A 13834-nucleotide genomic window follows, 5' to 3' on the forward strand; every position below is an offset into this window, starting at 1 on the left:
ATCGATTGGTGTGCTATCGATTGGTGTGCTATCGATTGGTGTGCTATCGATTGGTGTGCTATCGATTGGTGTGCTATCGATTGGTCTTATCGCTATCATTATATTCATAGGCTACTAATGCCATGATCATTTTTGTTAATTGACTCAATCTATATGATAGTGATTAGCACCTGCTGTACTATGCTTTGGTGAACACTTGGCTCCGATTGGTTGGATGGTGTTATGACTGTCGGCTAGGTCGCGGGAGCCGTGTCACACCCCGTCGTTGTGGTATATTTTCACAGAATCACACAACCACTATAAGCATTACAGAAATGTTGGTCATTTGGTCTAAATTTAATTTAAAATAATCCTGCAGCAAAAGGAAATGTGATATATCATGTGGATTCTAATTCATGGACATGTTTGTAGGGGTTGATACATTTGTTGTTATGGCAAATCAAGTCTGACATTTTTAAATGGAAATCACAAACTTTAGAAGCCTTTTTAAACCTTCAATACACTACAATTTGCATTTCCTGCTGTGCACGAAAATGTCTCTGTGACAACTAACTGATCAAATTAAGATAGCAGATCTGTAACAGATATCTTTAAAGAAAAGCATTCTAGCCTCTCCTGCTGTGTTTTAACAATCATAGCCATGGATTAGCCACCTACAACCCTCTCATTTGTACCCAGATTATTCTGTTGGCTATCTGACAAGATAGAAATGTGTCTGATGGATGTGTTTTTGTTCCGTTAAGCATCACAATTTATGGGCTTAAAGATGTTTGTGGCTCGTGGGCATCCAACGTAATGCCAGAGTGATGTTTACAAATTGGCTGAAGAATTAATGGGGACTTGGGGGAGTCAATTGGCCCTTTGTACATATTGCTGGGAGCAGAGAGCGAGTGAGTGAGTGAATGAGCAAGCGCGTGTTGGTGTGTATTCATGCGTGGATGCATGTGTGCACGTGTGTGTGTGTGTGTGTGTGTGTGTGTGTGTGTGTGTGTGTGTGTGTGTGTGTGTGTGTGTGTGTGTGTGTGTGTGTGTGTGTGTGTGTGTGTGTGTGTGTGTGTGTGTGTGTGTGTGTGTGTGTGTGTGTGTGTGTGTGTGTGTGTGTGTGTGTGTTTGCTTTACTTTTAGGCACTGGTCTTAGAAATTGGCTTTGGGCCTGCAGGGCCATTCTTGAGCTCCATGGCTGTTTCTATATATTGTTGCCCATTCCGAGTGCCTCTGAATGGGCTGCTGGCACTGCAGGATTGGGTCTCCTGGAGCCTCTAAGCCTCTCAGCCACACAACCAGGAGGCCATTTAACCCCCTGAGAAATACCATCACTATTTATGGTTAGCTTGTTGAACATCTATATATCTAGGTTAACTCAGAACTAAAATCTCACGTAATTTGGTCAGATGCTAATCTGTACACAACAGATTGAACATCGATAGACATATCAAATTGGTGCTATTGAATTAATGTTCTCCAAAAGTATGGCAGAACTTAGGTTTGAATTGTCCAAGGTAGAAGTGGTGCCTTGTCTTTACATACACACATACAGGCCTCAAGGTGTATCGCTGTAACAGATACTGTGTGGTTCTGTAGAATAGGGATTTATGTTCTATCACAGCTGGGTGAGTGGGATGATTCCTGTACATTTTCAAATGACCTCTGTAGCAGCCAGCACTGCTCTGAGCTGTGAGCCATGTCACCAGCCTTGCCTGTTACCCTGGAGATGGATACCAGCAGCACTGCAGGGCACACCATGCTAATCAATGACACGCTAACGGGCCAGGGGACGGAAAGAGAGGTGGGTCACTAACCATACACACACAGACCTGCAATTGGGATATTATATGCGGGCGTGTTTCAAACATGATTAGTTCAGTTTGGGAATTCATGGTGGCCTTGGACCAGGGATGTAGAATATGTGAAGGGATCAAAATAAAGGTAGAGTTTTTAAAAGTACTTATTTATCAGATGTCTTACTAGTATGAGTAGGCATTGCTTTATGCTGTATTTATGCTGCAGTAGTTTATGTGTCGGGGGGCTGGGGTCAGTTTGTTATATCTGGAGTACTTCTCCTGTCCAATTCGGTGTCCTGTGTGAATCTAAGTGTGCGTTCTCTAATTCTCTCCTTCTCTCTCTCGGAGGACCTGAGCCCTAGGACCATGCCCCAGGACTACCTGACATGATGACTCCTTGCTGTCCCCAGTCCACCTGGCCGTGCTGCTGCTCCAGTTTCAACTGAACCGCGGCCCTAGGACCATGCCCCAGGACTACTTGACATGATGACTCCTTGCTGTCCCCAGTCCACCTGGCCGTGCTGCTGCTCCAGTTTCAACTGTTCTGCCTTATTATTATTCGACCATGCTGGTCATTTATGAACATTTGAACATCTTGGCCATGTTCTGTTATAATCTCTACCCGGCACAGCCAGAAGAGGACTGGCCACCCCACATAGCCTGGTTCCTCTCTAGGTTTCTTCCTAGGTTTTGGCTTTTCTAGGGAGTTTTTCCTAGCCACCGTGCTTCTACACCTGCATTGCTTGCTGTTTGGGGTTTTAGGCTGGGTTTCTGTACAGCACTTTGAGATATCAGCTGATGTACGAAGGGCTATATAAATAAATTTGATTTGATTTGATGATTGCTTGCTGCCTGTGTAGTGGGTTCAATGCCGTGTGGCAGATTTCTGTCTGTCTCCCGCTGTGTGTGTGTGTGTGTGTGTGTGTGTGTGTGTGTGTGTGTGTGTGTGTGTGTGTGTGTGTGTGTGTGTGTGTGTGTGTGTGTGTGTGTGTGTGTGTGTGTGTGTGTGTGTGTGTGTGTGTGTTTTTGCACTGTAAAGGGGTTAACATGAATTTGACAGTAATTTACAGGAGGCTCCATGGCGAGTAGAATTCTGTATTTTATATTACAGTACACCTACTTTAATATAAATACTGTATCAAAGCAAGTACTGTGTAAGGACATACTGTAAAATTGATTGTAGTTAAGTTAATGCTACAGTAATTGAAAAAAATGAATAAATGAATGTAATTAATTGGGGGCGGGGGGTATTTTACTGTATTTACAAGGGATTGGTGAAAGCAAGGTTGGTTGCTAGGTAGAGTGTTCACACAATATGGCATATGAATGGATATTTTGTGTTTATATGACTTATGCTTCTAGATGCCTTATCAAAGGCTTCTGCACATGCAGTGACTACAGGGCAAAAGGAACCAAAAGGACAGAGCACTCTACATTAAGGTTGAAGACTAGTTGCCACTACAATCGGTACCCTATACATTTTAAGTTGATGGGGTACTCTTTACACATATAGCAGTTGAATTGGTACAGCATTTTCACTCACGGGTGCAAAATATATACCCTCTTACAAGGCACACCTCAAAATATGTTAATGTGATAAATACAACAATACCATGCATCCACTACTGCTCAAAAGGTTTTTGGTGCTCCAAAGATACGGTACAGTACTGTATTCTGTGGGGTGGAATTACAGTACCATTATAAATACAGCAATTTTCCCACAATGCACCACCATTTGCAGTATGCTGCAGTAAAACATTCAAACATTTTTACTGTTGATAATAGCTAAAATTACTGAATAAAAGACCATTTTCCATTACAGCATGTGTGTGTGAGTGAGTCAATTGGAGACGCAATTTAATTATTGTTTGTATATAATTTGGTTTACCCTACTGCTCTCTGAGTCTGTTGGAATGCTGCCCACTCTAGGCTGTGTGTGTGTGTGTGTGTGTGTGTGTGTGTGTGTGTGTGTGTGTGTGTGTGTGTGTGTGTGTGTGTGTGTGTGTGTGTGTGTGTGTGTGTGTGTGTGTGTGTGTGTGTGTGTGTGTGTGTGTGTGTGTGTGTGTGTGTGTGTGTGTGTGTGTGTGTGTGTGTGTCCTCTGCGTATTCTATCCCTCTGACCCTCAAACAGAGCATCGCTTGCTCTCTTCCACCCTAATGACCTCTCTGGTTCCTACTTCTCTCCCTAACAACGCCTCCCTAACCTTAGGACACAGTTATCCACCCACCCCTCTGCTAACCACACCACAGTCCCATACACTATCTGGACCTGTATCTATCTGTCTGTGGATCGTAAAGTAATGTAGTTGGGAATCTATATACTGCAAACCACTAGCACAGCCATCTTCACTGTGTTCTGTCTCTAACCTAGACGGATGAGGAGTGGCTAGCACCGCAGCTAATCTGGTGGAGTGCTGCCACAGGGAAAACCCCACCTGCTGCTATATCGGAGCAGCTAGCTAGGGGAGCGCTAATTGCAGGAGAGTGATGGGGACCATAGTCGTCTCTACAGCCGCCTGCCTGCCATTAACAACGTCAACACTCGCTTCAGCCTCTAATACATTTAGGTGGCATGTTCTCCTCTAGCACAATTGAGTAACGTTTTATTTTATTTTTTATTTTCAATTCATTTAGCTGCCGCAAAATGAAACAATATCAGGAAACGAGATAATGAGAGAGAACTGATATTGAAACGTGCCTGTACTGAAATGTTGTATATTTACGTGAGGGTGGCAGCAGCAATAGTCCTACTACACTCACCACACACATAACATAAAACATAAACACAGGCCTGCTCACTGACAGTCAATAAGACTTAAACACAGGCCTGCTCACTGACAGTCAATACGACGTAAACACAGGCCTGCTCACTGACAGTCAATAAGACTTAAACACAGGCCTGCTCACTGACAGTCAATAAGACTTAAAAACAGGCCTGCTCACTGACAGTCAATAAGACGTAAACACAGGCCTGCTCACTGACAGTCAATAAGACGTAAACACAGGCCTGCTCACTGACAGTCAATAAGACTTAAACACAGGCCTGCTCACTGACAGTCAATAAGACGTAAACACAGGCCTGCTCACTGACAGTCAATAAGACGTAAACACAGGCCTGCTCACTGACAGTCAATAAGACGTAAACACAGGCCTGCTCACTGACAGTCAATAAGACGTAAACACAGGCCTGCTCACTGACAGTCAATAAGACGTAAACACAGGCCTGCTCACTGACAGTCAATAAGACTTAAACACAGGCCTGCTCACTGACAGTCAATAAGACGTAAACACAGGCCTGCTCACTGACAGTCAATAAGACGTAAACACAGGCCTGCTCACTGACAGTCAATAAGACTTAAACACAGGCCTGCTCACTGACAGTCAATAAGACGTAAACACAGGCCTGCTCACTGACAGTCAATAAGACGTAAACACAGGCCTGCTCACTGACAGTCAATAAGACTTAAACACAGGCCTGCTCACTGACAGTCAATAAGACGTAAACACAGGCCTGCTCACTGACAGTCAATAAGACTTAAACACAGGCCTGCTCACTGACAGTCAATAAGACGTAAACACAGGCCTGCTCACTGACAGTCAATAAGACTTAAACACAGGCCTGCTCACTGACAGTCAATAAGACTTAAACACAGGCCTGCTCACTGACAGTCAATAAGACGTAAACACAGGCCTGCTCACTGACAGTCAATAAGACTTAAACACAGGCCTGCTCACTGACAGTCAATAAGACTTAAACACAGGCCTGCTCACTGACAGTCAATAAGACTTAAACACAGGCCTGCTCACTGACAGTCAATAAGACTTAAACACAGGCCTGATCACTGACAGTCAATAAGACTTAAACACAGGCCTGCTCACTGACAGTCAATAAGACGTAAACACAGGCCTGCTCACTGATAGTCAATAAGACGTAAACACAGGCCTGCTCACTGACAGTCAATAAGACTTAAACACAGGCCTGCTCACTGACAGTCAATAAGACTTAAACACAGGCCTGCTCACTGACAGTCAATAAGACTTAAACACAGGCCTGCTCACTGACAGTCAATAAGACGTAAACACAGGCCTGCTCACTGACAGTCAATAAGACTTAAACACAGGCCTGCTCACTGACAGTCAATAAGACGTAAACACAGGCCTGCTCACTGACAGTCAATAAGACTTAAACACAGGCCTGATCACTGACAGTCAATAAGACTTAAACACAGGCCTGCTCACTGACAGTCAATAAGACTTAAACACAGGCCTGCTCACTGACAGTCAATAAGACGTAAACACAGGCCTGCTCACTGACAGTCAATAAGACTTAAACACAGGCCTAACACGTTTTTAAAAAATTGAGAGATGAGTTTAAAGTTTTCTTTACTGACCATAATTTTCACTTGTCTGTCCCCTCGCATGATGATGAGCTTCTCACACGACTGGCCTATCTGGGTGATGATTTTTCTCGGCTGAATGATCTGAATCTAGGATTACAGACACTCTCCGCAACTATATTCATTGTGCAGGACAAAATTGAGGCTATGATTAAGAAGTTGGAGCTCTTCTCTGTCTGCATTAACCAGGACAACACACAGGTCTTTCCATCATTGTATGATTTTTTTGTGTGCAAATGAGTTCAAGCTTACGGACAATGTCAAATGTGGTATAGCGAAGCATTTGAGTGAGTTGGGTGTGCAATTATGCAGGTACTTTCCCGGGACACAAACAACTGGATTCGTTATCCCTTTCATGCCCTGCCTCCATTCTACTTACCTATATCTGAACAAGAGAGACTCATTGAAATTGCAACAAGCGGTTCTGTGAAAATGTAATTTAATCAGAAGCCACTGCCAGATTTCTGGATTGGGCTGCGCTCAGAGTATCCTGCCTTGGCAAATCATGCTGTTAAGACACTGATGCCCTTTGCAACCACGCACCTATGTGAGAGTGGATTCTCAGCCCTCACTAGCATGAAAACTAAATACAGACACAGACTGTGTGTGGAAAATGATTTAAGACAGACTCTCCAATACAACCCAACATTGCAGAGTTATGTGCATCCTTTCAATCACACCCTTCCCATTAACCTGCGGGAAGTAATTCACCATTTCCGATGAACAAATAAGGTTTTATATGTAAGACTGTTAAATAAAGAGCAAAGTTATTGATTATTATTATATTATTATTTGTGCCCTGGACCTATAAGAGCTCTTTGTCACTTCCCACGAGTCGGATTGTGACAAAAACTCACACTCATTCTTATGTTTAATAAATGTATTGTATAGTGTGTGTGTGGCAGGCTTACAATGATGGCAAAAAACAACATTCGAGAGTGCGCTGACCCTGGTGTTAGAGGTATGCAGCTAGAGGTTGAATGTTTGAAGGGGTACGGGACAATAAAAGATGGGGAACCACTGCAGTACAGTCATCTATCTGAACAGAGAGAGAGAGAGAGAGAGAGAGAGAGAGAGAGAGAGAGAGAGAGAGAGAGAGAGAGAGAGAGAGAGAGAGAGAGTGAGAGAGAGAGAGAGAGACAGAGACAGAGAGAGAGAGAGAGACAGAGACAGAGACAGAGACAGAGACAGAGAGAGAGAGAGAGAGAGAGAGAGAGAGAGAGAGAGAGAGAGAGAGAGAGATTAAAAGACAGACAGAGATAGACAGAGAGAGAGAGAGAGAGACAGAGAGAGAGAGAGAGCGATTAAAAGACAGAGAGAGAGAGACAGAGACAGGGAGAGACAGAGAGAGAGAGAGAGAGAGAGAGAGAGAGAGAGAGAGAGAGAGAGAGACAGAGAGAGAGACAGAGAGAGGGACAGAGAGAGAGAGAGAGAGAAACAGAGAGAGAGAGATTAAAAGACAGAGAGATAGGAAACTACATTGACTCCTCTCTCCAAGGCTTTGATAAATAATCAATCTCACAGCAATAGAGCATGTACACACACAGACACGCACACACACACATACACTGTGCCCCCGTATGCCAGTTGGGTTGGCTTGCTTGGTGTATAGAAATGTTTATCCTAATCACTCCATAATGACAGCGACTTATGTCCTTAGTATAGTTGATTTGTTTCCTGGGTTTTAAAAGTAGATTATTTCCATGGTACAGACTTAGCATAAGCCCTTCAGAAACCACAAGCACTGCACTTCAGCCCCGGTTTGGGATTTTAGCCAAACCTAATCAGATTAAAGCTCTGTTTTCTCCCCCCTCTCTTCTCTTCTTTTTCTTAAACAACATGCCACACTGGTCCCTCTCTCTCCCTCTCTCTCTCTCTCTCTCTCTCTCTCTCTCTCGCTCTCTCTCTCTCTCAGAGTCCTGCACCTGGCACGGGCCGGGAGAAGTGGGCCATAAACAAATTGCTTTTAGTCCGGCCTGACAAGTCAGTGTGGAGGAAATAAAAGGTTGTTTGGCGCAGATGAATTCTCCTTCACAGGAGAGGCTGGGTTTGTGGCTGGCTGGCGTGACGCGTGCATTCTCCCCCTCAGTGTTAGGGAGAACCGGGTGATTTGGGAAGTGAGACGAGCTGAGCCGTTTTAGACACAGCCTGGCTGCTCTCTGGTTGTTTTAGTGGACAAATGTTGCAATAAATACAAGTTAAATAAACTGTGGATAGGTCTAATAAACATCTATGGTTTTATGATTTGATTCAGCTCAATTCAGGTCAGTAAAGCTGTATTTATCAAACACAGGGTGATTGAGCTGGACCAAGCAGTCGGAACTCCAAACCTCGCACTGCTTTTACAGAGTCCTATAAAGTCCTCTTCACAACCTATATACTGTAACTGTATACATCTTCATTTCTGCCCCAAACTGTAGTTCATGGCACAGGAAAGACCTGTGTTTCTGTACGGTGTAACACAGTGTATAGTGAAGCCCTGACTCCGAACCTGTGAAGTGAACAATAGCAGATCAGGCGGAGTGATGGATCCACAGCCCTTTGTGTTACCAAACCACTCCTGAGAGGCCAGCACAGATGACAAACCCTGTGGTGATACATCACATTTACTTTGTACCCTATAGGCCCTGGCTCCAAATGCAGGATTTATAGCAAAAATAGAAAGTATAAAATCCCCTTTTGCATTGAGAACCACAATGGACTAAAGTGGAAACTGTTGGAAGGGAGAAAAGCACCTCGGTTCAGAGCTTTTGGTGCCGCTGAGTTCGACAGGTGCAGCAAATCTCCTATTGATTTTTAACCCTGGAAATATAAGACTATGAATGGCAAGGAGCAGTGATATCCATGGATGTTGGTCTTGGTCTCTCTGCTTCTACATCATTTGTCATTCGTCGTAGAAAGCATGAACAAACCAATGCTCTGACAATCATGTGAAGATGTTTAGGGAATACACACACAGAGAGTTTACAGACGGGACACCAGATTGAAAAGATGCGCTGTGAATCCAATATAGAGAGAAATCCATTTCTATTGTAGATTGTATTAAAATCAAACATGGTGGTTGTTGTACTGTACCATGGTATAACATGTACCATGGTACCATGACTTACTGGGTTAAAGCCATGTACCATGGTACCATGACTTACCGGGGTAAAGACATGTACCATGGTACCATGACTTACCGGGGTAAAGACATGTACCATGGTATCATGACTTACGGGTTAAAGCCATGTACCATGGTACCATGACTTACTGGGTTAAAGCCATGTACCATGGTACCATAACTTACTGGGTTAAATACATGTACCATGGTATCATGACTTACTGGGTTAAATACATGTACCATGGTATCATGACTTACTGGGTTAAAGACATGTACCATGGTGTCATGACTTACTGGGTTAAAGACATGTACCATGGTACCATGACTTACTGGGTTAAAGACATGTCCATGGTACCATGACTTACTGGGTTAAAGCCATGTTCCACGACTTACTGGGTTAAAGTCATGTACCATGGCACCATGACTTACTGGGTTAAAGTCATGTGCCATGGTACCATGACTTACTGGGTTAAAGCCATGTTCCACGACTTACTGGGTTAAAGTCATGTACCATGGTACCATGACTTACTGGGTTAAAGTCATGTGCCATGGTACCATGACTTACTGGGTTAAAGCCATGTACCAGGACTTACTGGGTTAAAGTCATGTACCATGGTACCATGACTTACTGGGTTAAATACATGTACCATAGTACCATGACTTACCGGGGTGAAGACATGTACCATGGTATCATGACTTACCGGGTTAAAGACATGTACCATGGTACCATGACTTACTGGGTTAAAGCCATGTCCGTGGTACCATTACTTACTGGGTTAAAGCCATGTACCATGGTACCATGACTTACTGGGTTAAAGCCATGTACCATGTTACCATGACTTACTGGGTTAAATACATGTGCCATGGTACCATGACTTACTGGGTTAAAGCCATGTACCACAACTTACTGGGTTAAAGTCATGTACCATGGTACCATGACTTACTGGGTTAAAATCATGTATCATGGTACCATGACTTACTGGGTTAAAGCCATGTACCATGACTTACTGGGTTAAAGTCATGTACCATGACTTACTGGGTTAAAGACATGTACCATGGTACCATGACTTACTGGGTTAAATACATGTACCATGGTACCATGACTTACTGGGTTAAAGCAGCTCCTTCACTGGCCTTAAAATAAATAAATAAAAGTTGATGTTTCTTTGCGAGACCATTTAGTGGATACATTTTCTGAGATATGAAAATAAGTGGAGAGCGGAGAGAAAGTGTACACACACACACACACACACACACACACACACACACACACACACACACACACACACACACACACACACACACACACACACACACACACACACACACACACACACACACACACACACACACACACACACACACACACCTGTCAGAAGGAGTCTCTAATGGGACACTAAATGGAGGGCTGGCTGGTTGAATTCCATGCTGTGGACTCTCTAAGTATCACACTGCAGACAGTCAAGCATTCACCCAGCTGACAAGCAGGCCCAGGGCTCAAACCTTCAAGGTCTTCTCTCTGTCCCCCATGACAGTCCCTTCTCACCGTAATGACTTATACTGCCATTAAGGACAGGGAGAGAATGCAGGGGATGCAGAGAGCATGCAGCATGTGGACAGGGATGTGTGTGTGTGTGTGTGTGTGTGTGTGTGTGTGTGTGTGTGTGTGTGTGTGTGTGTGTGTGTGTGTGTGTGTGTGTGTGTGTGTGTGTGTGTGTGTGTGTGTGTGTGTGTGTGTGTGTGTGTGAGTGTGTGTGTGTGTGAGTGTGTCTGTGTGTGTGTGTGTGTGTGTGTGTGTGTGTGTGTGTGTGTGTGTGTGTGTGTGTGGTGTGTGTGTGTGTCTGTGTGTGCATGCTGTGTCTGTGTGTGTGAGTGTGCGTGTCTGTGTGCGTGTCTGTGTGTGTGTGTGTGAGTGTGCGTGTGTGTGTGTGTGTGTGTGTGTGTGTGTGTGTGTGTGAGAGTGTGCGTGTCTGTACACTAGCTTTCTCTCCGGTTTAACAATGAGACTTTTTTCCATCAGAGATCAGGGAATGGCGTCTTTATGGCGTCTTCAAGTAGGACGAGGAGGCCTTGTTTTAAAGACGCGGTCTCGAAGCCCTGAATCTCTCAGAGGGAGAGGGGGACATAAAGGCTGATGCACTGATGTTAAGTCACAGCTCCATTCAGTTGGCTTGCAGCAATACTATAAAAGAAGTTGTAAAAGAAGAGCATTCAGTTGGGAAGGGTCTTTTCAAAGGACAGAAACATTGCTATTTTACTTGCTCACCCAAACTGAAAACTGTATTCTGAACATTTTAATTTCGAAAAAAGGAAGGAAAAAAACCTCTCTTTGACCTTTATGCCATAAACGTTAATGTTAGGCAGGACATGTATCTGTATGGTCAATGTCCGGTCCTCATGATCCAATCACAGCTTTGTATATCTGCTGAAGGACCTACTTACCATCACTAACATATAAACCACGCCACACGGCAAGAGGTGATGAAGGATTGTCCCAAAGGGATTTGATAATGTGCCGTATCAGACCTCCACACGCCACCGATATCTGTATGACAAAGCAAGCCTTCTCCGTTTTCTACTGCACGCATGTTCCTGAGTGTGAGAGGAGAGGGGGATGACAAGGAGGGGTGAAGTGGTTGAGGACCCCGGGTCAGAGGGGAGGGGGTCCAGCTGGTCGCTATACCTCAAAATGGACTGATTTCAGAACTGTGTCATTACATTGGACGTGTGGCTATTGTTCTGGGATGGTATTAAAACACATGGCTTTCTGTCACTCTCATTCCCTGCTGATTGACCTTATTAGTTATTAAGGTAAATACATAAAACATTACCTTTACGACCATAACAGAAATGCGTGCATTTGTGACCGCAACAGTCAACCATTTATATATTTTTTATTTCACCTTTATTTAACCAGGTAGGCCAGTTGAGAATAAATTCTCATTTACAACTGTGACCTGGCCAAGATGAAGCAAAGCAGTGCGACAAAACCAACAACACAGAGTTACACATGGGATTAACAAACGTACAGTCAATAACACAATAGAAAATCTGTACACAGTGTGTGCAAATTAAGTAAGGAGGTAAGGCAATAAATAGGCCATAGTGGCGAAGTAATTACAATTGATTAATTAACACTGGAGTGATAGATGTGCAGATGAGGATGTGCAAGTAGAAATACTGGTGTGCAAAAGAGCAGAAAAAAAACAAAAAAAACAAATATGGGGATGAGGTAGGTAGTTGGTTGGATGGGCTATTTACAGATGGGCTGTGTACAGCTGCAGTGATCGGTAAGCTGCTCTGACAGCCAATGCTTAAAGTTAGCGAGGGAGATATAAGTCTCCAACTTCAGTGATTTTTGCAATTCGTTTGAGTTGTGTTTAAATGCAGTAGCCCTATCCATACATAAAATGCATTATGTAGTATATCATAATACAATACCAAGCAAATAATTCAACAATTGTGTCTAATGGAACAACGTATTTTCAGTCAATAGGAACGAAAAAAATGTATGACCAAAGAAAATCACACTGGGTGGGAATGAGAGAAAATGAGTCATGAAAGAGCAGCACGATGATGGAGAGAAAGAGAAGGTAAGATGGAGAGAGAGGGAGCGTTGATAGTCAGTAACTGAAGACCAGTCACTGCTGAGCTGCAGGGTCCAGGGATGAAATCTATTCCATTTTCTCTCCTTTATCCTGGGACTGACAGCTATAGGCGAGTCCCTGGTCTGACAGGCCTAACCGATGGCCGTCACCATGTCCAACCTCTCTCAGAGCAGATCCTTCACCAAGACACACACACACAAACAAGCAAATAAACACACTCGGCTTTCACTTGCTCACTTAAGCAGCACGACAGTTCACCCGTGACATAATTTAGAAAGAAATAACATACACCTCTCCGTCAACACAGTGAGCTGAATATACATCATCGTCATTTTACCCAGGGGTTGTGAGTTTTAAATCTGCTTCAAAATGTTTCATCTATGAAAAAATTTACAGAATCTGCTATAATAACAATTGTTTATTTAACATTTTTCCTCTTACTGTGCAATACCAGAGGAATAGTGGAACTAGCGTAACATTTTTTACCAATTAAAAGTGTTACACTCACTGAAATAACAGCAGTGTAGCATTTATTTAAAGACTCTGTAGTGCCATTCTGTCTCCCAAATAAGAACCTATGAAGTAGCAGAACATCGTAGAACAGCCCTGTTCTGATGCAGTGGGGATAAAACTGGATACATTTAAACCACCCAACAATGCTGTCTCTGATCTTTGTGCCTCCCTATTTGTTCTAATGTGGTAGCCTGTAATCTAGAAAAGCAGATTATACATGTATTCAACTCCTTAAAATTGCAGTTATTTTAATTCCACATTTGTACTGGAAATGCAATGGAAGCAGATTACCAAAAACATCTCAACACCAAACAAATAATCTACCTATCATAACAACTGAATGAGGATGCAGTGACATGTCAGCACCTGGACAATTGTAGTAAATTAATTATAATATTTTTTTACTGTGAAATCAGGTTCTGTTAAAAACAT

Source organism: Oncorhynchus masou, chromosome 30 (genome assembly GCF_036934945.1).
Source record: "Oncorhynchus masou masou isolate Uvic2021 chromosome 30, UVic_Omas_1.1, whole genome shotgun sequence".
In the NCBI taxonomy this organism is placed as follows: Eukaryota; Metazoa; Chordata; class Actinopteri; order Salmoniformes; family Salmonidae; genus Oncorhynchus; species Oncorhynchus masou.